The 26,349-nt window shown below is 49.1% G+C and overlaps 1 protein-coding gene across 5 annotated transcripts in view; it reads right to left on the reverse strand.

The window, feature by feature from the left end:
- PTPRE (protein tyrosine phosphatase receptor type E) overlaps positions 1-26,349 on the reverse strand; it is a 167,316-nt gene that overhangs the window by 88,539 nt on the left and 52,428 nt on the right. For 3 of the 5 annotated variants that reach the window (XM_070043833.1, XM_070043832.1, XM_060286026.2), the window contains exon 2: positions 10,900-10,922. The gene's annotated coding sequence lies outside the window, so the exon portion shown is untranslated. Of the gene's footprint in view, positions 1-6,961; positions 7,074-7,195; positions 7,241-10,899; positions 10,923-26,349 lie in introns of those variants that run through there. The other 2 variants (XM_060286028.2, XM_060286029.2) reach the window with 2 other exon arrangements.

Below are 26,349 nucleotides of genomic sequence, written 5' to 3' on the forward strand. Positions count from 1 at the left end.
TCCCCACCGCTCAGCCCTGTGCTGTGCGGGGCTTGAACCTCGGTCATTCTCCTTGGTGTATAAAACCTTTGGTGGGTGGCAGGTCCTCATGTTACACTACACCTTTAATTGATTGACCTAAAGCACATCCCTTTCAAGACAAGGAATTTCAAGGCGTGTAGGTGGCTTTGATTGGAAAGCATACCCCTTAGCTCTTAGGAATCTGCCTAAAATGAGTGCAGGGGTGGGTAAGAGAACTGCCATTAAAAACCCAAATGGAGGGCTTCCCTGGTGGTGCAGTGGTTGAGAGTCCACCTGCCGATGCAGGGGACACGGGTTCGTGCCCCGGTCCAGGAAGATCCCACACGCCGCGGAGCGGCTGTGCCCGTGAGCCACGGCCACTGGGCCTGCGCGTCCGGAGCCTGTGCTCCGCAACGGGAGAGGCCACAGCAGTGAGAGGCCCGCGTACTGCAAAAAAAAAAAAAAAAAAAAAAAAAACCCAAATGGAGTTGAAACATGTAGTTGTGGCCTGGTTTGGGGACCAGTGCACACCTGGAACACTGCTTTCCCCCGAGTTCAGGCAAAAAGTGGGCCAGAAGTACCAGCATGCCCATTTGACACCTGCCATGCAGGCACAAGAGAAAACAATACCAGCTCAGCCTCACCTGTGAAAGAAATCACTGAAGCCAGTCTGGTGTTAGACAGAAGAAATCCTGGGGGATTTACTGGAAATCTTGGGGGTGTTAATTGCCTTCATTTGTTTATTTATATCCCTCTTGCTCCAAAATGGAGCTAAAGCAGTGTCAGGAGTATTAAAGCATATTCATTCATTCACGTGCCAGCACCTGTGTGCAGGGACAGAGGGACACGATCCCTGTCCTCACAGGGCCTACGTTCTAGAAGGGGAGAGAGTGGGTGAATATGGCCGTTCCAAAGAGTAGTGAGCGTTTCCACAACAATATAAAGAAATCGAAACAGGGTGGCAGAAAGTCACCTGGGATTGGGGGTCAGATACGGAGGGCTGGCAGCGCTGGCGGTGGCGGGGGTGGGGGGGAGACCTTTCCAGAAACTAATGATGGAAGCAGGGAGAAGTAAAGATCTAGCTGGAAATAGATCATGTTCCCAGGGAGGGGGGGGCGGGTGAAATCCTTTATCGCAAAATGCCCCGGGGGAACATTCCAGTGCTCTGACCACCATTTCTCACACCAGAGCCTGCTTCAGGGTCTGAGACCAGAGACTCAGAAGGGGCTCACGGCCTGGGGCTTAATGCTGCAGACACTTTCTTGAACTTGGAAGAATTTTATCTCTGAATTTGTGTTTGGCAAGTGAAGTCTGACGGAACAATTCTGCATCCTGCCAGGGGCTTGGGGCCTCGACTCACACCTTCTGCCCCCTTCCCAGGACTGGTTCCTAAAGGTCCATTTTTGGCCCCTGATACGCAAACGCCACCTGCCAAGTTCCAGGGCAGGTGCCAGGCATCTCTGAGGGTATCTACTGCCTGAGAGAATCCCCATACCCCCAGGGAGCATGACATTAAGTGGAAGGTATAAAACACTCTGGCAGGTCCAGAGACCACGGAAGAAAGGAGAAAGCTTTTTTCCTGCTTTTTGAACAAGCAATCTGGCATCTTCTGTAGGTGGCCCTGGTCTTGCTAAGTGCCGCCCCAGGCGCTGCGGAGAAGGCAAAATGCTGTTTTCTTTCTGCTAATTGCCTCGCTCCCCACTCTCCCTCAGTCCATTCATTCATTTACTCATTCATCCACTGTATGCGGAGGTCTGCTAGGTGCCAGGCCACCCCTGGGGATTTGAATTAGGACATTTGCTGTCCTCCAGGAGCTGGCACGCCCCTACATGTCACAGGCAGCCATGAGGGCCAAATCCATTGTTCTCTGTCCCTCTGCAAGGATCCAATCAAGCATTAGTTTCACGTTAAGTGTCACACATTACATAAATCATGGGAAAAAGTAGAAAACAGAAGTTTTATATTTTTAAATATGCATTTTCTAAAGCTGAACAGGCAGTCCTATGCCATCAGACCATTCTCTGAATTTGACTTTTCATTCCTCAAGATTAGTATTTAATTCTCTCTTAACCATACCCTTGAAGGAAACCCTTTCCTGTGGATTTTTGGAGAGCACTGCCACGATTTCTCAGACACCACTGATATGGTTCTCTGACTTTCCCAGAATCTGGTGTAGAAATTTCAAGGAACCGTTTCCTCGATCATCTGTTCACCCTCAGTCAAGCCCACTGGGTTCTGTGATTAGGGTCAATTTCAACATTTTTTTCAGATTCGCCAGGGACACTGTGATATATACAACAGACACAGTTTTTTTAATAAGGAGTGTTACAGCCCAGCTGAAATAAAAGTTAAATTTTTTAATCTCTAAAATGAATTTCAGAAAGGGCTCACCATGGTCTGGTGAAAATGAAGACTCCCATTTGTACCATCATTACAAAGGCCCAGATACAGTTCTTGATTTTCTGACCAGGTCCTTGGGTTTCCCGCACAGTATTTGGATTTCCGACATGCTGTGTGGATTTCGGGCGCGGTACCTGGATGTCTGGTGTGGTAGCTGAAGGTCTGACAGTGGTGCACCTACACACGGATGGAGCCTTGGAGGTTCCTGCTCCAGGCCTGCAGTTTGGCTCTCAGCGAAGCTGGTTTTCCTGAGCTTTACCAGGCCCGGGAGCAGCCACCCTGATGAAGGGGTGTCTCTTTTGCAGGGAAACAGCTCGGGGAAGCCCTGAGCCTGAACCTAGGATGTTGGTTAAAGGCAGATCGTCCCTAAAGAAAAGCAACCCCCCAGCCATGGCCTCTTGCACTTTCCAGTGTCCTCACCCAGAACACAGATGACTTTTTGTGCTATTAATGTTGTACTAGAATTTTGCTATCTCCTGGGGTCCCATCTTGGATGGAAAGAATGCCGGAGCCTTCCAGAGGTGGGCGATTAAGGAGACAGTGCTCTTAGGAGGTGGGCGACTTGATTAAAGCCACCCAGCCAGTCGGGAGAGACGGCGAGCCTCTGACCCCTAGGCCGGCCCCTCCTCTGTTCCTTTTCTGGTCATGCTGTTTGGTTGGACTGACTCCACAGAGCTGCCCACCTGCCCTCCCGCCGCATCCTCATCTTCCTTTGTTATTCTTCTCTGATTTGTACCGTCTCCTGCTGCCTCCGGACCTTTCTGGTCCCTGCATTTGCCATTCTGGTGCTCACCCATCTTGTCAGGCAGCACTGTGGAGATCTGACGCTGGAAGCCCTGGGCGCAGGGCAGGCGCCTGGACTGCTTCTCTGGAGGATCCCTGGTCTGTGCTCGGGCCAGGAGGGAGTGCCTCATGGTAAAGACAGATGATCTTCACTCCTCATGCATCTCAAGGAGCAGGGCTGAGATGCCGCTGAGTGGAAACAGTCTGGCAAGGACTGAGCCTGAGACGGGAGCAGAACAGCTCTGCGGTCCAGAGCTACTGTCACTTAAGGTGATGGACACAGGGGGGTTACTAGAACCCAGCCAGGCAGACAGAGGCCACTCGGGGGGAAAAGCGTGGACCTGCATGGAAACTGATTCTGTTACTAGGCTTTCTGTTAGGGAATCCTACCTACCACGTGGCGTTCCAAGTGGAATGGATTTGTTGCAAAGTGAAAAAAAATGTTTAAAAAAATCACACAACTTACAAAAACATTTTTATAGAGAGAGATGTTTTTGGCTGTTTGATAAGACGCAGTCCCCTCTGGGGGAGAACATCCCAGTCACAGGGTGACACCATCACTGCCATTTTGTAAGAGCCCGGGGAAGCTAAGCGCCTTGTCTTAGTGATACTACTGTGTCCCTTAGTCTCAAACCCTCTGAGTGCCACATGGCTCAGATTCTATCAAAAATAATTTTTAAAAGGAAACATGACTTAATCCTCAGCTGCACAGGAGGAAAACATACAGCCATGGGTAGTGAATCACTCATGAAAAATTAAATAAATCCACCCACAGCGGGAAACAGCACAACAGAATGTCGGGTTGGCTTCACATTGGAAGGAAGCCAAAAATAGATCCTGGAAAGAGTGATGCCTCTGAACCTGATCACGCTCACGTTGTGTGCTTTCGGGATCTCCAACTTCATCTCAGCAACACACACTTTGCAGCTGGGATTGTTTTTGGAGGACTCTCACAAGAGGGGAGCAGAGTGGTACTGGGGTTTCCATGGTATCTGATGAGATTAAGCAACTCACCTTCCCCGTCCATCAGTTCTTCAGGTAAAATACACCATAGCAGGCTCCCAGAACCCTTTGCCAGCATGGATTGCAAAACAGTGGAGAAAGGACCTTTGTTTTGTTAACTAATGTATCTGCTTAAGTTTTAAAATCAAAACCCACGGATTCCCAGCTTTTACTTCCCGCATATATGTAAGCACCATCACAGAAAGAAGAAGATTGCTTTTCCAATATTGTTTTCCAGGAATAAAACCCTCTTTTACAGGTTCCTGCTTCTTTTGGAGGGCAGCAGGAGAGCAAATACAAATAAGAGAGAGAAGGGACGAGAAAGCACCCACACAGCGGCTTCCTTTTCAAAGCAAAGATCATAAAATCTCTACATCACAATGTACAAATTTCATCTCAGAAGGGAAAGCAATGAAGGTGACAGCCCCCAAACACGGAGGATACGCAGCAGTGGTTACTTGAGGGGCATTTCTGCTGTTAACTCAAAATCCAGAGAAGCATTGCCCTCGATCACAGAACTTTATGTCATAAAGGGACCTTTAAAAAGTCCTCACAGGGCTCTTTATGTTTTAAACAAAGAAGGTGTGACTCAGGGCATGAAGGGACACGTCCAAGTCATTCAGCTTTCTACAACTAAACTTGATTTCTGACCAATCCTTTTCTAGGCTACTGCGCAGAACACACAATCAGAACTGCTAAAGAAAGGACTCAAATATCCACCCCGCAGGCAATATTTCCTGATATCAGAACTATACGATCTCCTGCTGCATTTTTCAAGACCTGGTGGCACAGTCAGAAGCCTGCAGGAGACACCTGATAAACGCTGGGCGAGTGAATGGACAGACTCCTGGCCACGCCGAAAGGAAGCCTGGCAAGCGTGTGGGAAGAGATTAGAAAACTGGATTCGGTCAGCAGATAACACGAGGAAATAGTTTGGAACCCTGGCCAAGATCGACTTAGGCGATCATGAAAGTGTTCCCAAATATAATTATTTACCAGAAAACTGTTTGCAGAATCCACAGGATATGTTCTTAGTTAGTAATGAGCTCTGCTACTTTCATAACAGAAAAATCACATTTTCCGTAATGGAAAATGCGTTGTTGGGTGGTTTTTTGTTTTTTTTTTTTTGGCAGGTCTGCACCTTACCTTTGGAGGTGGTCATGAGACCTGACTGGTTTTGAGGTTTGAGAGGAACCTGGGCTCAGTGCAGGGAACACGGGGACCTGTGAGCCCCTTCCCACTGTACTCTCACCCCTCCATGCCTGCCCAAGTCTCTGTCGCCCCATCTTTATGGCGGAGGTGAGAACGCACACCTAGACTGCGCCCAGGTGTCAATGAGGCCCAAAGAGGACGATGAACGCACGTGAGTTACCAGCAATGCCATTTAGGTTTTCAGCATAAGGCATTTACGACGTTATCCGGCCAAACAGGAAATAGATCAAGTCCTGCTTTTGCAGATCATAATTTCCAGCAACGTGACGTTTTTAAAAAGAATTAACTTCTCAGCAGCAACACGGCAGCTTTAAACATATTTACATATAGGTAAGACCTGAACACAAAATCTGTACCATTTCTGAGAGCAGATCAGTCTTGGGAGAGTTGTCTGAAATCAGTTGAATACCGTCAACATATTTTTTAAAGGTTGCTAGAATTCCATCAGTCCCCATCATGAAATAACACGAATCCAAGTTCTGGTTTTAGATTATGTTCATTTCGATTCAAAAAAAGGAGAGAAGCTACTCAGAGAAACCATTATGTGACACATTTTTGTTCAGCAATTCCACAGGGACCTTTCCTTTCCCAACATTTTAAATAGTTTATAGCAAACTCTGCATCGCAATAAGCAGTCTTTAAAAAGTCACTCCCGATTGGCAATTTTGAAACAGAAAGCACCGAGTCTCCTGCTGGCTGAATGTCCCGATTCACAAAGGGACGTCCCCCGTGGATGGGACTGCAGCTGGGGGCGAGGTGCCATATCCAGTGGGGGCTGGTCTGTGACCCTTCCCTGTGGTAGCAGGACTCCTTCCTGACTCTGTGGCCCAATGGGTCTGAGAACGTTCTCTGTAAGTCACACACCCAACGGGTTTATAAACATCTTGTCTTCTTTCCCCAGTGTGAACGCTGCCTTTAGCCAGGCAGTCGGCACAGATCTGCAGCTGACGATGCCATCTGTCCCTACAACGTCAGCTACACAGACGGGACAACCTTGGCCCCAGACTCCTGGCCCCGCCCTCGTGAACCCAGACACCAGCTCCTGGAAAACCAGCTTGCTACCCGGCCACCTAGGTACCTCCCACTTTCTCAGTGAGTCACTTTTAACTGAAATGCCACTTCACAAATCTAGTTGCTAAGGAAAATTAAGAGGGCGGTTTTGATTATAAAAATAGAAAATGTCCAACTTAAAATGGGTGGGATTTTGATGTGTCATCCAGGCAACCCAGGGCCCCAACAATAGTTGGGGATTGTTTCCCTAAAAAGTGAGCCTTACTCGGTTTCCTAGCAGCCCCAAAGCAGACCGTTCCTCTGTACCATCCCCAGGCACCACCTGGCCGAGCCGCGGTGCACTGAACAGTTTCCTGAAGCATGAGTACCAGATTTCCTGCCCAGGGCTGCACAAAGTTAACCAAAGTGCGTGCCAATGTTGCATTTAACGGAGGCGTCCTGATAATATTCTTTAACCCAATTTTTAAATATCTTAGGAGTTACATTACATAAAAATAAACCATGACATAAATCCCAAGGGACAAGAAAGGCTCCCCTTTCAGTTTCCCTTTACCTCTTGTCCTACGGGGACGACGCTGGGGAACCATCCTGGCCTGCGAGAATCCATGTTTTCCTGTCAGCAGGAACAGGATTTCAAGAAGAACAATTCCAGCTCTGAACTGGGTCTGCTGGGAGCTCAGAGATGAGACACGCGTTTATACAGGAGAGCTATGTTCCTGTTTCCTCTAAATGGAAACTCTGACAGCTCAACATCCATGCCTTTGCTATATGACAAACAATTACTTACTGGACGCTTTTAGGAGGTACTTCTTGGAAGAATGTTGAAACTTTCCTGGGGGAAAATGGAAATGGAAATAAATGAGGGATTGAGCTGTTTGTCACCATCAGATCCAAAGGCATTCTTCCAACTGGCTGTCAGTTTCTACTCTCAGTTTGCGGGAGAATAACTGCTTTGTTGTTGGGAGAAACACATTTTGCTTGGATAGGAAACCCGCGCAGTCCACACATGCTAATAAAACCCCGAGAACGTGGCAAAGGAAGGAAACAGGGATTGAATCTCTTAGAAAGTTTTCAAATCTCCTGTGCTCTGCCCATCACGCTTCTCTGTTCTTCCTACAGATTCAGAAACGAGGACAGGACATAGAGCACCTGTTCTACCAACAGAAATGCAACCCCAGCTGAGACGGGCAGAGAGATGCTTGGGGTATTCACCCCACCCTGGGAGAACAAGGCCCCTGCAGTCGATTTAAAAACCTTCAGGTTCTTTATTTTTTGCCTCTCTACCATGGTGACTGTTCAGACCAACACCAAAGAAGAAAAATGACTTGGAAGAGGAAAATCACATGCGTTGAAACTGATAGAGTTGGAATCTTAGATCCTTACAGAGGACAAGGCTAGTGAATGAATATTCTAAGTTACTCTTAAAATTAAATTCACTGTTATTTAACATTAGCACTTCAATTTGGTTTTCTTTTACTCCTTGGGTATTTCCATGAACCAAAGTGAGATCGCCAAACTGCAGCGTCATTTAATTTCACTTACTGGTGGATACGCTTTGGTACAACAACGTAAGACCTCAACGAGCCTGGAGAAAATATTTAAACCTTAATTATGTGTCTTCCGTACAGTCTTAATTCTGAAATTCCACTGCATTTTTTGAACGCTATGCAACAGAGACCCACAGAGTTGCAGGCATTCCCCAGCTGAGGGAACTCTGGTCGTATCTGATGATCGATATGAACTATAGTATTACTTCCCAAATCTATTTTTAGATACTGAAAAAAAGAAGAAGAAAAATATGAGAATGGGTGGTTGTACTAAAAAGACTCCTCTTCCTCCAGTTTAAAACTGACTTTTTTTTTTTAAAGTCAAATATCAGGCTTCCCTGGTGGCGCAGTGGATAAGAATCTGCCTGCCAATGAAGGGGACACGGGTTCGAGCCCTGGTCCGGGAGGATCCCACATGCCGCGGAGCAACTAAGCCCGTGTGCCACAACTACTGAGCCTGCGTGCCACAACTACTGAAGCCCACGTGCCTAGAGCCTGTGCTCCACAACAAGAGAAGCCACCACAATGAGAAGCCCGCGCACTGCAACGAAGAGTAGCCCCCGCTCGCCACAACTAGAGAAAGCCCGCGTGCAGCAACGAAGACCCAATGCAGCCAAAAATAAATTAAAAAAAAAAAAGTCAAATATTAACACAGAGTGTCTTTTGTTAAATGGAAGATCAGGGATTATTTCTAGACAAGGAAATGCCTTTAAATATCCATTATAATACAGCGAATACATCACTACCCAATTAAATTCCTTCTTTAAACAGCAGAAACAATTTGCATCATTTTCTGATGACGTAGACAAGAACCATTTTACTAAACGCTTAGACTTTGGGTTATTTCACTTAAATGTCACAAGAATCCTAGGAAGAGCTGACACCTGAGACGCTGGCATGTTCACTCCTCTGGAGCCACTGCACCGAGTGTGGATGGTGGCCTGGGGTGGCCAAACCTCAGGGCATTTACTCTCTCCCCATCTGCCCAAGGTGACCTAGTTATTTACTTCTAACTGACTCAAAAGCAAGTTTCCAACCTCACCAATTAAAAATAAATTCCTTTCTATTGGCTGAAACCCTGACGCTCTGGAAGGATTCTGAGATGTTTGGCAGTGAACGTGCCATGGGCTAAAAGACCTTCAATTCCAAACACAGGCAGCGCCTAAGGTAGCCACAGTTGGGGAGTTCGTGCTTCCAACACACTTTCCTCACGTGGAAGAGAAAGACTCTGGAAATCAGAAACGCTCTTAGTCTAAGGACTCACAGCTCCCTAAGCACAACTTTACTTTCCTATTGCAAAGGAGGCAAAGGATGGGACCAGGTGGAAGAGACGCTGCCTGAAGCTGGTGGCTACTAAGCACCTGTGATAGAACCAGAGGTCAGAAGTCGCCTCCCGGACACAGGCTCAGCTGCCTTTGGACGGGGCATGCACTTCTGAACGTGGGGCTGGTTTGAGACACTGGAGGCTAGGGGCCCCTAGAAGCACAGGTCATGGGCTCACTCAGCTGAGAGTGGCCAGGAAATCCTAGAGCAGGTGGATGGCACCTGGGGGTGGAGGGGCCAGTGCTGAGTCGAGAGCTGAGGGAAGCAAAGGTCAGACACTTCTAACGCATCATAACCTGCGCGTTGTATTTTGGAAGGAGATGAGTCTGCGGGGCCTGCCCTCAAATGTTTAATTTCAGCGTGGTCAGGATCCACTGCTTTTGATGGCAGCAGGTTTAACATCCATCCCAACCCACACGAGCGAGCAAGACCTCTCACTTGGGCTTCTGAGGCAAAGGCATTGCTGACTTCCTCTAAGTAAGCCTCCATCCCAGTAATATTATTCCAGTAATGACCCTTCTCTTTGATCCCACCGTGACCATTTGCCCAAGCAAAGTGCGCCATTCGGAATCATCAACATCCGATAATTACAGGGTAAAGAACATGGACAACAAACTCAGTTGAGCAGGTAGGAAGTGGAAGTTTTCCTCTTCTCTGTCTTGATAAATCTTTGACTATATTTAGCATTTTTTGAGATAAGGAGAAACAGTCTGTACAACCAAAATGCCCTTGATCACACCAGGAATCACCATATATGCACTGATGCCCAAATGAAAGGCACACCCCCGAAAAGAGGGGCCAGCCGGGGCCAAAGAATCCACCCGTCAGCCTTCCACTCATTCTTAACAGAGTCAAGGTATTTCAAATAAGGTGCTTCATTTGAGAAATGCAACATCCCAGCGGCCCACATCCTGGTTCACTCACAAGAGGTGCGCGCCTACCAGGGCAGACCATGCGTTCCCTGCCCACAGGCTGCAGCCAGTTCAAAACCTCTTAGATGGTCTTCGCTCAGTTTCCTTAGGAAACTTGACAACATTAAGTTGATTAAGCGAACACAAAAAAGGCGATGGTGTTTCTTTAAGTACTAGGACCTGGAGGCCATGGAATATTGCCTCAAAAGGTAAAAAATTATGGAATGCCAACACTGTTGTTTTTTTTTTATTTTTTCCCACTAAAAGTGCAATCTGGAAAAACTCCTTTTCAGCAGTTTTCCCCACAGCAGATCAATTTAAGAAGCAATTACCATCAATGCAATTATGCGCCACTGTGCCGCCAACAGTCCCCGAATGTGTGCCGCCGCGATAAGGCGAGGCCCTTTCAAAAGTAAGGACAAGTCAGTGAGGGGCAGGCGTGTGGGAATTGTGTTCTCAACAATACATTTCAGGATTCTGAGCAGCTGAGCCAGATTCTGAACGCGAAAAAAAAAAAAAAAATGACGTAACCAAAAGTGTGATATGAGCCTGTTCAAGCCAGTGAAGGCATAAACTCAAATATAACGCGCTGACCATATGGCCTTCTTTCTCTAGAAGATAATACTTCTCAAACATTGAAAGCCCAAACATTTTTTTTTTCGCTAGTTAACTACACATCAGAGAAAATTTTTTAAAAGTTTTGTACTTACCAAGGGAAAACGAAGGCTATAGTCTGAAAAAGAAAGAAAAAAAGAGAGGGTCAGTTTTCTGGTTTAAAAAAAAATAATGCTCGTTCTAGCCACTGCTTTTGCTACAGCACTAGCTGAATGTGCCCATCTTTGCCTCAGGATTTGGGGTCTTCTTGAGGCCTTTTAATCTCTGTGATAATAACTTCTTTTTGCTGCCATCATCAGCTTTCAAAAGTGTCCTGCCCCGAATGCTCCTGTAGGCTCTGGTTGATGGCGGAGCCTGGCAGCTGCCCTGGATCTGAAGTGTTAGCCTCTGGCCCCTAAGGCGCTCCATCTGTTAGCGGCTCCTTCTGTGACCTACAATGTCCCCTCCCACCCCCAGCCATCCCTTCAGCCCAGCTCCCCACAGACAGCCTCTTAAAACCCACACAGGACACCCGCCTTCACCCCAGTTTTCCAGCTCAGTCAGTATCCAGCTTGCTCGTTCCCCATTCATTTAGCTTTCACGCTCTTCTGGCTTTCAACAGCTTTACTGAGATATAATTTACATCCCATAAAGTCCACCTGCTTAAAGTATACAATTCAATGGTATTTAGCACCGTCACAGAGTTTTGCCACCATTCTCACCATCTAATTGTAGCACATTTTCATCATCCCAAAGGAAACCCCCTGCCGTTTAGCTCATGACTCCCCCACACCACCCTCTCCCCACCCACTGGCCCCTGCAACCACTGATCTATTTTCCGACATGGATTTGCTGATTCTGGAAATTTCATATAAATGGGATTGTATAGTATGTGGCCTTTAGTGACTAGCTGCTTTCACTTAGTATGTTTTTGTTTGTTTGTTTGTTTGTTTTGCGGTACGCGGGCCTCTCACTGTTGTGGCCTCTCCCACTGCGGAGCACAGGCTCCGGACGCGCAGGCTCAGCGGCCATGGCTCACGGGCCCAGCCGCTCCGCGGCATGTGGGATCTTCCCGGACCGGGGCACGAACCCGCGTCCCCTGCATCGGCAGGCGGACTCCCAACCACTGCGCCACCAGGGAAGCCCAATGCTGAGTCATTTTAATGTAAAACAAAACCCAGCGATAGGCAGAAGCAGGGCTGCAGCCTTGAGTCAAACCCAACTAAAAACCACAAGGCAAAAAAACCAGTAAACGGGTGGTTAAATAAATGAGTAAAAGGACCGTGGACTAAATCCCAAACGAGCCCGATTAATAATTTTGAATTAAACTTTGAAGTGATTTTTAAAGCAAAGCAAAAATACATGAAACAGTGGGCTCTACAAACAGATCACAGATTATACTGGCTTGGGGCTCACACATGTTCACATGAAACCACAGCCATCAGCTTCTCTAAAGTGCAGAATTAGAGCAAAAATCAAGCAACCAGAATATCCTCTGAAGTCAGCCTTTATCACATGAACACTTCCCTTAGCCCACGGCCCTCCTGCAGATGGCTACCGTAATATTGAGCGAATAGCTAAACGGTGAAATAAGCACATTAAAAACGGGGGGTGGGGGAAGCTGGTTCCACGGACGGACCCACGTCCCTCTGGAGGCGGTTGTCTCTGAGGAGCTTGCACGGGGCAGTGCCACAGCTGGAAAGGCTCCTGGTCTTAACTAGAACAGCACCATCCTCTGAAAACGGAAACGAGAGGAAACTGATTCATTGGGCCAGTCGAGTGCGTCGGCGGCTCCTGTGGCATCTCACCCACAGCCCACAGCCAATCCTAGGAGGCAAGATGAGACCCATTTTAAGGATGAGAAGACTGAGGCTCGGTGAGCTCCTTGACCTGCGTCACACAGAACAAGGAAGCAGGGATGCTGAGACCAGCCTACAATGTGGTTTCCTCCGGTTTGCTTGTTTTTTCTTTTCTTGTCTCCACCGCCCCCCGCCCCCCCACCCGCAGCGAAGCTGTAATTCCTCCAGGGACCATCTTCCTTTTCTTTATATTCCTAGTGTGTGGGGCACTGCCTGCCAGGAGGAGGGCCCACAAAATGACCTTCTGTTCAGGGCGACATGCATACTGCAGAATTTTGAAAAGTCCCTTCTAACCCTAGAAGGAGCTCCACTGTGGTCTATGGGCCGGAAAGATCTAGAAAGGCCCAGGCTGGCCACATACTTCCTGTGGGGAGAAACAGCCCTATGGGAGCGGCTGGGTTCACAGAAGCCCTGGGCCTCCTGACCACGGAAGTGTGGAGGTCTGGCCCTGGGGCCTACAGGGGCAGCCGCTCTGCTTCCAGGGAGCAGAGGCAGGAGGATGCCCAGCTAGACCCTGGGAAAGAGGCCAAGCGAGGCCACGGAGCAGGGGAAATCCACCGTGGGGGCGGGGAGGGCAGGCGAGGTCATGGGGGCAGGCACTCCCGCAGGAAGTGGCTGCACTGCAGGGTTGGTCCTGATCGCTCACAAGATATGGAAAGACCCAGCAATGCTATTGTGCATCCAGACCTCAGCTAAGGCTAAGAGAGAACAAAACGGCACAATTTAGAATCAGTCCATCGGACCTGCTCTATTTAAGGAAACAATTAAAATTATTCCGACTTGTCAAGCTCTGAGATGGACAGAACTTGGTAATCTTTCCAAGCTCAGACAAAAGTAAGATGCCTTTTGTACACACCCTGGGCCTGAAGCATTGTAAACATTCGAGTGGGGGGACTGCATGCTGCCGAGGGTGTACCTACAGGCTTCTCTTTTAAATGGGCAGCAGCATTTTAAAAACTTGGGGATGCTCATCCGCATTTTACTTTTTTTTTAATATATAAATGTATTTATTTTGGGCTGCATTGGGTCTTCGTTGTTGCATGCGGGCTTTCTCTAGTTGTGGCGAGCAGATCGTTGTGGTGTGTGGGCTTCTCACTGCGGTGGTTTCTCTTGTTGCGGAGCACAGGCTCTAGGCGCACGGGCTTCAGTAGTTGCGGCTCGTGGGCTCAGTAGTTGTGGCACGCGGGCTTAGTTGCTCTGTGGCATGTGTGATCTTCCCAGACCAGGGCTTGAACCCGTGTCCCCTGAATTGGCAGGCGGATTCTTGACCTCTGCGCCACCAGGGAAGCCCCTGCATTTTACTTTTAAATGTTTATATATGTATTTCTACATGTACGGGGCACCTAAAATGTGAACTTTTAATGATGGGTTAAAATCTTAAAAAGCAAGGCCACACAAATAAAAATCTAACACACATAATTAGACACTATGGACCCTAGACTTGAAGTAATCTTCCTGGAATAATCAGACCCCAGAGTGAGGCTCCTCCATCGTGGTGGCACTCTCCTGGGCTCCCGTGTTCCCCAAGACCGGCTTCTCCTGACCCACTGGTCAGAGCCCTTGGAATAGCAGGAGTGTCATTCACTCTCAGTCATGGTGACACTCAAGCACAACAACTAGGACGATTGGGGGTCCAACGAGCAGGAAAATCACTACACATGGGAAAGCAACTGAAACCCCAACACATCCACCAAAGGCAGTGGAAATGGATGAAACCACTGCTGCTTCAGCATTGTGTCCAAGCAGGACCAAGTTCACCCTGCTTCCTGCTGCTGATTCAAAGGACAGGGAGAATGCAAAACACCTCTGAATCATCCCTTCAGGTCCTCACTGATCTCCTACTCTGCCAAGTCTCACAGTTTCCTTGTTTACCTTCCAGGCATCAGCAAAGCTGTTAATTTCTGTATTTTCTAACGCATGAAAGAAAGGCTGAAAGGAAACCTCTCTGAATGATGAGCAGTTTGGGAGAATCTTTTGCCCATCCTGGAAAAGGGGGAGGGTCCTTAAAACGCGGTTGCCAAGGCTGAAAAGAAGTCCATTTCCCTAGGCACCCGTTCTGTGAATCTATGACGAACGAGCTGGACTTCTAAATATTTGGCAACTTTTAAAAATTATTCATGGGCAGCTGCTCAGAAGATCCATGCGCGTCACTGCCTGCTTCTCAAGAGTGTTTTCTGAAGCACAATCCCCAGCCCCCAAAGTGCACATAAGGGCACCTCTCTACCCCACAGTTGGGGGTCCCCTCTTTGGACTAGGAAACTATGCAAATTAGCACGCCAAGGACTCCGTTTTTGCAAGTACAAACAACTGCTCGTTTCCCCTTTTCCATGTCTGTCTATGCCATGCTCACTGCCATGGAATTGAGGAACACAGGACGTGGATTCTCTGTGCTCGCTTCTGAAGCCCCAGAAGGGAGGGTGGTCTATCCTGGCTCCCGTCTCACGGGCCATCTGTGCAGGCTGCAGGTGTGGGTCAAGCACATGCCCCGCCCCCTGCCCGGTGCCAGGGCTCCCTGGGCTCGTCCTCCTGCCCCCAGCTTGGGCGTTATTAATTCACATGCCCACCTCTCTCATTCGGCACAAACGCTTCTTATATTGTGGCAGTTAGTCACTGTCACCTTTCAAAAAGTGTTTTCGCCATGAGTAGCTTCTTCGTGGGGGCTCCAGTGCTTGAGGGCAGGGATGGTGTGAACATCTCTGGAGAAAGTATCAACCCTGAGGACAGGTATCCTGCCAGGTGCTCACTTAGCCAGACGTCCTGCTAAGTGCTCACTGAATCCTCTCAATACTCTGATGAAGAGTCTGGTTTAGACCCACTTTGCAGATGGGAAGACTGAGGTCTAGAGGTAAAGTAACTTGCCTTAAGGATCCCTCTCCAGGGCCTGGGCACAGGCTTCCTTGCCTCCTGGAGTCCTTGGGAAACGGAACCAGCTGCACTAAGTACTAAAAAGGCACAAGGGCTTTTTGCCTGGGCTGTGGGGTTTTCTGGGCTGTGGGGTCTGTGCATGTCCCTAGGTGGGCCTATTGCTGTGAGGCCCACCCGGGGCTCTGAGCAGGGCCTGGTACCCACAGCACACTCAGCTCAGCCTCCGCTGGGGGAGGTTATCAGGACCAGAGGGCAAGAGGAAGGCAGGTCTATGAGATCCACAGCTCGCCCCTCTGGCCCCTCCCCTCCCCCCTCTAACTCTACACATAGCCAGGCTCAGTGACAGGTTTACTGTCCTCCTGTGTGCCCGTGTCCTCCTGTGTGCACATGTCCTCCTGTGTGCACGTGTCCACCTGTGTGCACATGTCCTCCTGTGTGCACGTGTCCACCTGTGTGCACGTGTCCACCTGTGTGCACGTGTCCTCCTGTGTGCACGTGTCCACCTGTGTGCACGTGTCCTCCTGTGTGCACGTGTCCACCTGTGTGCACGTGTCCACCTGTGTGCACGTGTCCTCCTGTGTGCACGTGTCCACCTGTGTGCACGTGTCCTCCTGTGTGCACGTGTCCACCTGTGTGCACGTGTCCTCCTGTGTGCACGTGTCCACCTGTGTGCACGTGTCCACCTGTGTGCACGTGTCCTCCTGTGTGCACGTGTCCACCTGTGTGCACGTGTCCTCCTGTGTGCACGTGTCCACCTGTGTGCACGTGTCCTCCTGTGTGCACGTGTCCACCTGTGTGCACGTGTCCACCTGTGTGCACGTGTCCACCTGCTACTTTAGTGATGCTCTTTCTCTCTCATTGTGCAGAGCTGGGCTCAGAGCCCTGCAGGAGATTCTGAGCATCGAGAAGCAGGTGAGGAGATTCAGAGGATGGGAAACAGGAGTCCTGAAATGCACCTGTTCCCACAGGTAAGGCACGTGCTCTCCCACCCTACCCAGCCCACCTCGAGGAACCCAAAAGGACTAAAGCGGGCTTAGTCCCACCAAGATGCAGCCCCTGGGCCCTTGACTCCCCCTGGATGGTCACTCCCGCCCACATGTAAAATCCAGTCCCAATACCAGGGGTCCAGCTTCCCCCTCTGCTTTGTTATCTTTGCCTTGGAAACTGCCCAGGGCCCTTAAGTCTCCTAATGTTGGGGTAGGGGTGCAGATTTCACACTTTCCCTCAAAAGCTTCCAAGAGGGGTGCAGCCACTATGGAGAACAGTATGGAGGTTCCTTAAAAAACTAAAAATAGAGCTATCATGTGATCCAGCAATCCCACTACTGGTCATATATCAGGAGAAAACTCTCATCTGAAAAGGTACATGCACCCCAATGTTCACAGCAGCACTATTTACAATAGCCAAGACATGGAAGCAACCTAAGTGTCCATCTACAGAGGAATGGATAAAGAAGATGTGGTACATATATACGATGGACTATTACTCAGCCATAAAAAAGAACCAAAAAATGCCATTTGCAGCAACATGGATGGACCTAGAGGTTATCATACTAAGTGAAGTAAGTCAGACAAAGATGAATATCATATGATATTGCTTATATGTGGAATCTAAAAAAATTGATACAAATGAACTTATTTACAAAACAGAAATAGAGTCACAGATGTAGAAAACAAACTTATGGTTACCAGCCGGGAAAATGGAGAGATAAATTGGGAGACTGGGATTGACATATACACACTACTAGATATAAAATAAATAACTAGTAAGGACCTACTATATAGCACAGGGAACTCTACTCAATACTCCGTAAAGACCTACATGGGAAAAGAATCTAAAAAAGAGTGGATGTATGTACATGTATAACTGAATCACTTTGCTCTACAGAAGAAACTAACACAACATTGTAAATCAACTAGACTCCAATTAAAAACGAAAACAAACTTCCAAGAGGGAGAAAAGTGGCTATTGTTGGAAACATACGAGCACTGGCAATCCTGCCTCATAAAGGATGGTTCTATCTCTTCTGCAGTAGTGGACAAACGGACATTTCTCATCGACAGAGGAAACCCAGGAGCCCTTCGGCTTGTCAGCAGATGACGTTTCTTCAATCCGGTCACCTCCTTGGAGGTCCGCCCCTTCCTTATGAGTCACGTGTGAGCCAGCTCCCCCTTCACCCCCGTTTTTAGTTACACGCATGTGACCAAGCCTGCTTCACTTTGCACACTCTTCTTATGAAGCAGGGTCCCACCTAAACCCTGGCCCCAGCCCTCTTGCTTCCTGGGTGCTGGCTCTTGTACCCCTATCCCATCCCACTGGACCGCAGTAAACTGAGTCACGCTCAGCCAGGTCCCAAGACAACGCTGGCACATTCTTTGCCCTGCGCCCGTGGACCTCAGGGTCCTGGTCTGTAGGATGGGCACCCAGGCTCCTCAGGTTGGGTCACAACTTTCTACTAAAAACATCAAATGTCAGCATCACTTTCCAGTTTACAGAGCAATAAGATCAGTAGATTAATTTGATCGCTTTACTTTTTCTCCACGAACAATCACTCATCTGCCAGTCAGTTCTACCCGGAATAAAAGGACTGAAATACAAATTAACCCTTAATGGCCCACCCCTCATTAGTTGAGTTGCTCCTGGGGTCCCCAGAAATTCTGGCTGGGCCACATGCAGGCCAGATATCCTCTGTGACCAGAGATGTCCCTCAGGCAGAAAGAGACACAAAGCAGCCCCCTTCCAACAGGACTGTCTGCAGGGGACTTCTGGGTGGCCTGGGGGCTCTGAGCACAGCTGTTTGCTCTACCCTCAGAGCTGCTCTAAATCAACAATGCAGATTTGGGGAAGAAAGGCGACTTTGGAAAGTCCAAGTACGAGAGCATTACCTTCAGCACATCACTCACAAAATACTCCCTGAATCCCTGTTATGGACCAAAGTTCTCCAAGTACGCACAGCGCTGTCCCACACACTGTAGAAAAACCCACAGACAGAATTTACAGCAGGTGTGGTTCTTCCTAAGGATCAAAGAGCAGAAGGAAAATGGGAGAGCTCATCCACCAGAGGCCAGGACACCTCACCCTAGTTTCCTAACACATTCAACTCACAGCCTTCCTTTTATGCCTGAAAATACTCAAGACTCTCTCCAAGCCCTTAGGATCAGCAGAGGATGGGGCCTGAGACGGAGAAGAGAACTGTAGCCATGGGCTACAACCTTTAAAAGGCTCTGAAAGGGGACTGAACGACAGGTGCTGGAACACTACAATCTCCTTGTTAAATGAGACTTTATCTTTCAAAACGCATACCACGACCCTCATACACCGCTGGTGGGATTGTAAAGTAATAGAGCCAGTTTGGAGAACAGTATGAGAAAGGTTAAGCGCAGAGTTACCACAGGATCCAGCCATTCCACTCCTACGCAGAAACCCAAGAGAATGGAAGACACACATCCACACACAAACTTTCATATTTATAACAGCCAAAAAGTGGAACCAACCCAAATGTCTATCAACAAATGAATAAATAAATAAAATACGGTTTATCCATAAAATGGACTATTGCTTGGTTAAGAAAAAGGAATGAACTTCTGATGCACTCTGTAACACGGCTGAACCTGGAAAACATTGTGCTAAGTAAAAGAAGCCAATCACGAAAGGCCAGATTCCATTTGTATGAAATGTTCAGAGAAGGCAAATGTACATTGTCAAAAACTAGAGTGGTGGTTGCCTAAGGCTGGGGGGAGGGGTGGAGGGAAGGGAGAGTGACTGATTAAGGATACAGGGTTTCTTCTGGGGGTGGTGCAAATGTTCTAAAATTGATTGTGGTAATGGATACACAACTTGAAAAACATACTAAAAAACATTACATTGCACACTTTTAAAAGGTGAATTGTGTGGTATGTGATGAGTATCTCAATCAAGCTGTTATTAAAAAACAAACCAAAAAATCCCCAAATTAACCATTAGTATAAAAATCAGAAACCACAGTCGGTTTCTCAGCCTGTTTTTAGTAGACTCACATGCTTAGAGATGTGATTTTATGATATATACACAGGGCCATGAGTTTTCCTAGTAACACTAGAGAGAAATATCCCACATGCTGAGAACAGTGCTGGCCCAAGACCAGCACAGACCTTGCATGAATTTCATGAGCTCCGAAGGAGTACCAAAACTCCTGTGATTCTAAACTTTCTGCTGCCCAAAAATGTCTGAGGACCGTTCTTACCTTCCAGGTGATTCTCTAAAATCGAGTGACCCTCCAGGTTGGCGCTAGGGGCCAGGCGTGTGTAACGTGGAACCAGTAGAGTATGAAGGGGTCCCAGTGACCACCCCTGAACACACCTCAATGTCTCCAACCGGGTGAGGCAGGGGAGAAGGTGGGCTAGACAGCCAGCTGAAGGTGGGAGTGAGACCTGACCAGAGAACAGCCTACTCCGCATGCCCTGTGCCTCCCTGCTCGCCTGTGCCAGAGCCTTGATCACACTTTACCTGACATCCTGCCCCTCTGCAGGATGGGGCTGCAGAGGGGCTTTCCTTGAGAGCAAGGCCTGTTTCACTCCTCCCACTGGGCTCAGACTGTGAAAGGTACTCAGGACGGGCTCGGCTGGTGACGGTCCTTACACTCTGCTGTGAACAGCAGCAAAAGCTGCAGAGGCCAAGGGCAAAGCCACGTTCCCAAAGGCAGTGCAAGGGATGGGCCACGGCATTAAGTAATTATTCAGGGGGATCATTATTCCCGTGGACCCAGAATGAAAGGAAACTTATAATGTGCTTAGTTTTAAAATACCAATTGTTGCTGTTAATTAAAATGCCAGTTACCAACAATCATATACAAATAGCAAAGGGACAAGTAAAACGTGCCACTTTGCTAGTATTAAGAGATGCAATATTATGATGACATAATGATAACTATTGTTACTGAATAAAGACAACAGCATTTCTGCTCATCAGATTGGCATCGATGAGAAAAGTCGAGTGTGTTGGTAGACAACCCCCTGGATTGCTCAACAGAGCCTGGAAGTTCCCGGGGAAGAGTCTCCGGATGTGGAAAGGCCACAAGTGAGCAGCACGTGGTACCCAGACACCCTCCAACTTGGGGGTCCCCTGCCTACTTCTAACGCCAAGCTCCCCCCTTTCAGCAGCCCCTCCGAAAGCCACAGCATGCTTCTCGCAAGACTGTGCAGGGCGGAACTTTCCAGAGGCTCCTCACCCACAGAAACTGTGTTTTACTGTCCTCCAGACACATCAAGGTCTTCCCCACATCATCACTTTCCTCATGCTGCTCCCTGACCCAGAAAGCTCCCCATCTCCCCCAAACCCCGCCCCCCTCTGCCCAGGTGCCGCTTAAGCCCCGCCCTCTTGTCCCAACCACCAGGCTACCCTGGTCTTATCCCTCCTGCTGCTCCAGGAGCACAAAGCTATTCTCTGCTGCACCCTCTGTGTCCTCTTTTTCCAGCCCCACCTTCATAACAACAGGATATAGAGGATGGTGGATCGAGATCAGGCCACCTTTGCCACCGTCTCAGCTGCCCTATGATGTGGGCAGGCACAATCCACATTTTGCAGATGACAAAAGCAAGGTGCGCTCACCCCCATATCCACGATCTGTGGCTAGTTTGCTGCCTTCTGAACAGAAATCCTATTATCTCTAACTCGAACGTCTTTATTATATACAAAGTTCTGTGCACTTAACCAGAAACTCAGAAAATACTAGCTGCAAGAATGAGTAAGTGCTTTAAATCAGACGTTACTGTTCATTGAGTGTCTACTGTTCACTGAGCGTCTACTTAGGTGCTAGTGTCATGCCAAGTGCTGAGAATTTAAGTGATTAAAAAAGTACGTGGACGGAAGCTCCGGGTCTTTACTCTAACGGAGTCCAATGACAGGCTTATCAACAAGTCACTGAAAGGCAGGGGTGAGTGTTCTGATCACGGTAGCCCAGGGGCTGTGAGAGATGGCAGCGGCAGCCCGTAACCCCTGTGGGCCGAGGTCAGGGCATCTTTCTCAAGAATAAGATCTCCAGGCAGATGACAAAAAGGCGAGGAAGCTGGGGAGCTCACGGAACATTCTAAAAATGGCAGATGATCTGAATCCTGGCTTTAACCTTGGAACAAGTCATTTAACCTTTTAGAGCCTCCGTTTCCTCCCCTGCAAGGTAAGGATAAGAATCCCTACTGTGCTGGGTGAACAGATGAGGTAAACCCACATACAGGATCCAGCACTGAACTCCGTAGATACCCGGCGAGTCACTAATACGGATCTGGAATGTGAGATGGGCAGGGCCCGGGAAGCCGCAAAGGCATTTGGATTGGGGTTGTAGCCATGAGGGGGCTGCAGAAGTCTGGCAGCCTGGACATCGCTTTCTGCTCTCTGCAAGGAAGGTCACTGTGCTGGCTGCGGAGAGGTCAAAGGCTGGGGTGAGCTGAGCCTCGCCAGTGGATCCCACGGGGAGGTGCCCCTGAGGGCACTGGCAGTAGGGATGGAGCCGGGGAAGGCGGCTATCCACAGATCAAGGGGGGAAGAGCCCACCAGCCTCGGGGAATGGATGTGAAGAGGAAAGAAAGGGAAGGAAGAAACCAAGGTAACCTTGGACCTGAGTTGGGCACCCAGGTAGAAGGTTTGCCATTCCTGGAGGTGGGGTCCTAGTCTCAGAGTCGCCAGGATGTAATGTGTACGGGAATCCCTCACAGACACCCAGAGCATGTCACTGAGAGACTAAGGACATATATAAGCATCATAAGAAAAGGAGAAAACCTTTTTGAAAATGGCGCAGTTCTTTTTCAGGAACATGGCCTCCAGAGCAGAGCAGTTTGTTAGTAATAACGAACTTGGAAATCAAGTCTTCCAAGAAAGACTTTGAAACCCAGCAAGCCAGACAGCTAAGAGATCTACTCATCAACAAGTTATTTTGCCCAGAACCCCTCAAACATTTTATGATTTTTTCCCCACCTTAACTGGCTGATCTGAACCATCTAAACTAGTTCATTCTTAAGAATCCGTGGAAAATGCTCAGAGAAGAGGCTGCTTTTAAAACAACGAGGGGAAAGAGAACATCTCGAGCATTAAATGTGTCGTCCTAAAGAGGAAAAACGAAACGTCGCCATTTGACAGAGAGCTCACGATGGAAGGGGAGCTTTCGGGGAACTCATACATCACTGAGCTATTAACAAAAATGTCTCCAGGCTTGATATATGCGTTGTTGCTGAGGACGGGCGCCCATTTTCCCCCTGCCCCGCCACAGGAAAAGTCCTGTGAACTTGTAAGGAATCCCTCCTCCACACTTAAGAAAACTGCAGTATTCATCTGAAAACAAAAACGGCATTATGACACAAATATGCCGCGCTCCATTCGGGAACAATAGACTGCAACACAAGTGTCGTGTTCCACTGGCATTCTCCTTCATCGACCTAGAAAGGTCAGCCCTCCTCTCCCACTGGCAGGCAGCGTACCCATCATTCTCAAAGAAAATGATTTTCTTCCTTTACCACTCAAGGAGTCATCTGAAAATGAAGGGATTTGAGCTGCTTCCACAAACAATCTGTACAGTCCCAGGCACTGGGGTAAACGTGGAGATGTCAGAGGCTGGAAGTGGAGCAGGGGCCCCAGGGTCCTCCCTGGCCTCACGTATGGCCGGTGGTCTGCCCTGTGACCCAAGTCTGAGGGAGGGAGGGAGAAGCAGCGCGTGTGCTCCCCAAGCCAGGCCCCAGCACTGCTGCCACGGAAGGCGGGTGACCTTCCTACCTAGGTGACCTTGGGCAGGTCCCACATCCTCTCTGTGCTTCAATGGCCTCTACACATGAGGTCACAGACGGCTTCAGGGGAAGATCCAAGCACGCAGCGCTGAGTGAACGAGCTTGTGAGCTGTGAAGGGGAGAGGGGAAGGTCCAGGTAACGGGCGGCTCAGGACAGAGAGGCCACTGCTGGCCCCCTGGGGGTGGCAGTGGGCTGGGGCCACGTGCACAGGGGTCAGAGGGGCACTGATGACCTGTCAGGCTCAAGGCTGGACACCCCCAGTACAGGGGCCTCTCTAATCCACACGACGACCTGGAAGCCAGTTGCACGTGGTCAGAAAGAGGTCAGGCCTGAAGCGATATCCCCTGGGCATCGCCCTTGGGCAATGATGCCCCCAACGTCTGGGAATCCTGATGCTTTGATGCCCGGGCCGGGAATCACTTCCTGGGAGACAAGCTGCATGCAAGGAGCAGTGCCCAGGGCCACGGCCGAGGAAGCAGTCGTGACCCAGCCGGCCAGGGGAAGGACGCTCCAGAGATGCCTCCCCAGCCACAGCGCCCTCGTTTCCTTAAACGACCACCGTTTATGGGATGTGTTGCAGCCAAGGACACCAAAGAACCACCTTCCCACCTAAACCCAAACTCAGATCAGTGACTCGTGAGCAAATTCAAAGAACGTTCAGCTCATTTGAAACAGAGCTGGGTCTCTGAAGAGGTAAGAGCTCTGGAAGTTGAATTTGGGAAAACGGCCCAGAGCTCAAGAGCAGGCCTGAACCTGGCAGGACCTAAGGGCACCGAACAGACCCTGCCTCGGCCCGCTGGCCACCCCAGCAGGTGTCCCCGACTGGCCCGAGCGAGCCGCCTGCCCCCCGGCCCGTATCTTTGTCCAGCGGAGAGCTGGGAGTCTCACTGCAGAGCAGCCAAGTTTCCAAAGAACCCGCTTCCACGTTAACTGACCCGGAAACCACGGGCTCTTGGGACCCCCTGCCGGAACCACCTCGTGAGGGAGAAGCACTGAGGGCAGGGCTGGATGGCGCCCACCTTACCCATTTGGTCATTCTACCTGAGAACTGAAATCACCGTGACCGTGAGGACAGCAAGGCCAGGCTGCCGTGCACGGGCTCGCGTACCCCGTGGCCGCGCTGCGTGTCAAGCCCCGGGCAGGCACCTCCTCCCCGAAGCCTCCCTCTCCTTAGAGCAAAGGGCCAAGGACGACCCTCCCCACGACCGAGGAGGAAACAGGAGCTCTGAGACATGGGTGACCTCCCTCAGTGAGGACAAACCTCACCCTCCACCCGAGCCTGTGAGTCTAACAGCCGTGTTCCCAACAGTTCCCTGACCCTTCGCCCGGGGCCAGAGCCCCTGTGCCCAGCGGGGCCCTTCTGTGCAGTGGACTCAGCGGGCCCTGAGCGTTTGGGTGACCCTCTGTGCAAATGTGCCGGCCTCAGTGACCGCCACGTCCAACCGTGTGTAACCCTCGCGATGAACGAAGTTCACACCGCAGGTCACGTTGGGGAGTTTGGGACTGACACGTACACACGGCTGTATTTAAAACAGATAACCCACAAGGACCTGCTGTACAGCACAGGGAACTCCGCTCAATATTCTGTTAATAACCTAAATGGGAAAAGAATTCAAAAAAGAATAGATACATGTATATGCATAACTGAATCACTTTGCTGTACACCTGAAACTAACACAACATTGTTAATCACCTATAATTCAATATAAAATAAAAATTTTAAAAATACACATAACACAAAATGTATCATTTCAATCACTTTCAAGCGCACAGTTCAGTAGCGTTTAGTATATTCACGTTGTGCAATATACAAGATGAGCTTTTTCATTTTGCAAAACAAACTCTGTACTCATTAAACGACAACAGCAAAAAGATCTTCCCTAACATTTCCGTTCCGTGTGACATACGGTCAGGCCCTCTGCGTGGGCCAAAGGACACAGCGGCCTTTGCTGCCGTGTGTTAGACAGGCAGCCCTCCGGTTCCGTCACAGATATGGGTCGGGATAATGACCCAGTTGACTTTGCTGTGTCAACTAATTTGAATGGCATAGAAGCCTTTCTGTCCAACCACTAGCCCCAGATAAATTTCACCTGGGGGGATGGGTTATTTTTTAAATGACTAATCGTTCATAATTAAAACAAAATGGTCTCTCTCCAATAAATGGTTCTTATGACTTGAGTAGGAATATTATCCACCTAAAATCTTCAACATGGGAGACATCAGGTTATCTCGTTCATGAACGCAGCTGTAATGAAAACTTTAGAGTCCATTAGTAAACTTAGACTGCTGTAGGATTAATGAAAGAATCGTCAAAATTTTCAAGCTCCAGAGTTTAGAATAATAATTGTATAAAGTATTTTTAGGAGGTTGTAGGATCGTTCCATCTGTGGCTATAACATGTCATCAGTTGATCAGCAGATATTTCTCGAATGCCTACCATGTTTGAAGCATCTGATGAGATGCTTTGGGCTACACAAAAAACTACAACAGATGAGTTGTCAACAGTGGTGAAGGAAGGGTCCCCCCCCCCACCACAACCCCCCGGGACAGGCAACAAGGGAGGAGAGATGGGCTGCCTCTAAGGACAGGAATCTGGACTCTGGTCCTGGGCGGGAGTAGGGCGCTCCAGGTCTGTAGCTCTGACTCCAGCTAATTCTGCAAATGCAGACCTTTCACCTGCAAAGCTGTGCTTACAGTGATAAGGCCCCTCACTGCCCTTCCCTGGCTTGCTCAGCTCCGAGGTCTAAGGCACTCTTGCTGTCACGTAGCAGCTCTGCTCTCGAAGGCCCTGGGAGGACAGGGTCCCCAAGAACCTCACTGTGCAGTGGCCCCTACCTTTCCAGCCCCCTCACCTCTGCCTCTCTTGGTCCAGAGTCTGCATGTGTGTGTGGTGGGCTCCCAGGCCACTGCAGGCCAGGGAAACACCTTGGTTACACACTATTCTATGTGCGTGTGTGTGTGTGTGTGTGTGTGTGTGTAAGTTCCTCTAGGAGAAAAACAAAGAACTGCAATGTTTTGGGCAAAGGAATCCAAATTCTTGAGCTGCCAGGCAGGGGAGGGAGACACCCACGCTTCCCTCTGCAAGGCTCCTTG

The sequence above is a fragment of the Globicephala melas genome, chromosome 16 (assembly GCF_963455315.2).
Source record: "Globicephala melas chromosome 16, mGloMel1.2, whole genome shotgun sequence".
Classification (NCBI taxonomy): Eukaryota; Metazoa; Chordata; class Mammalia; order Artiodactyla; family Delphinidae; genus Globicephala; species Globicephala melas.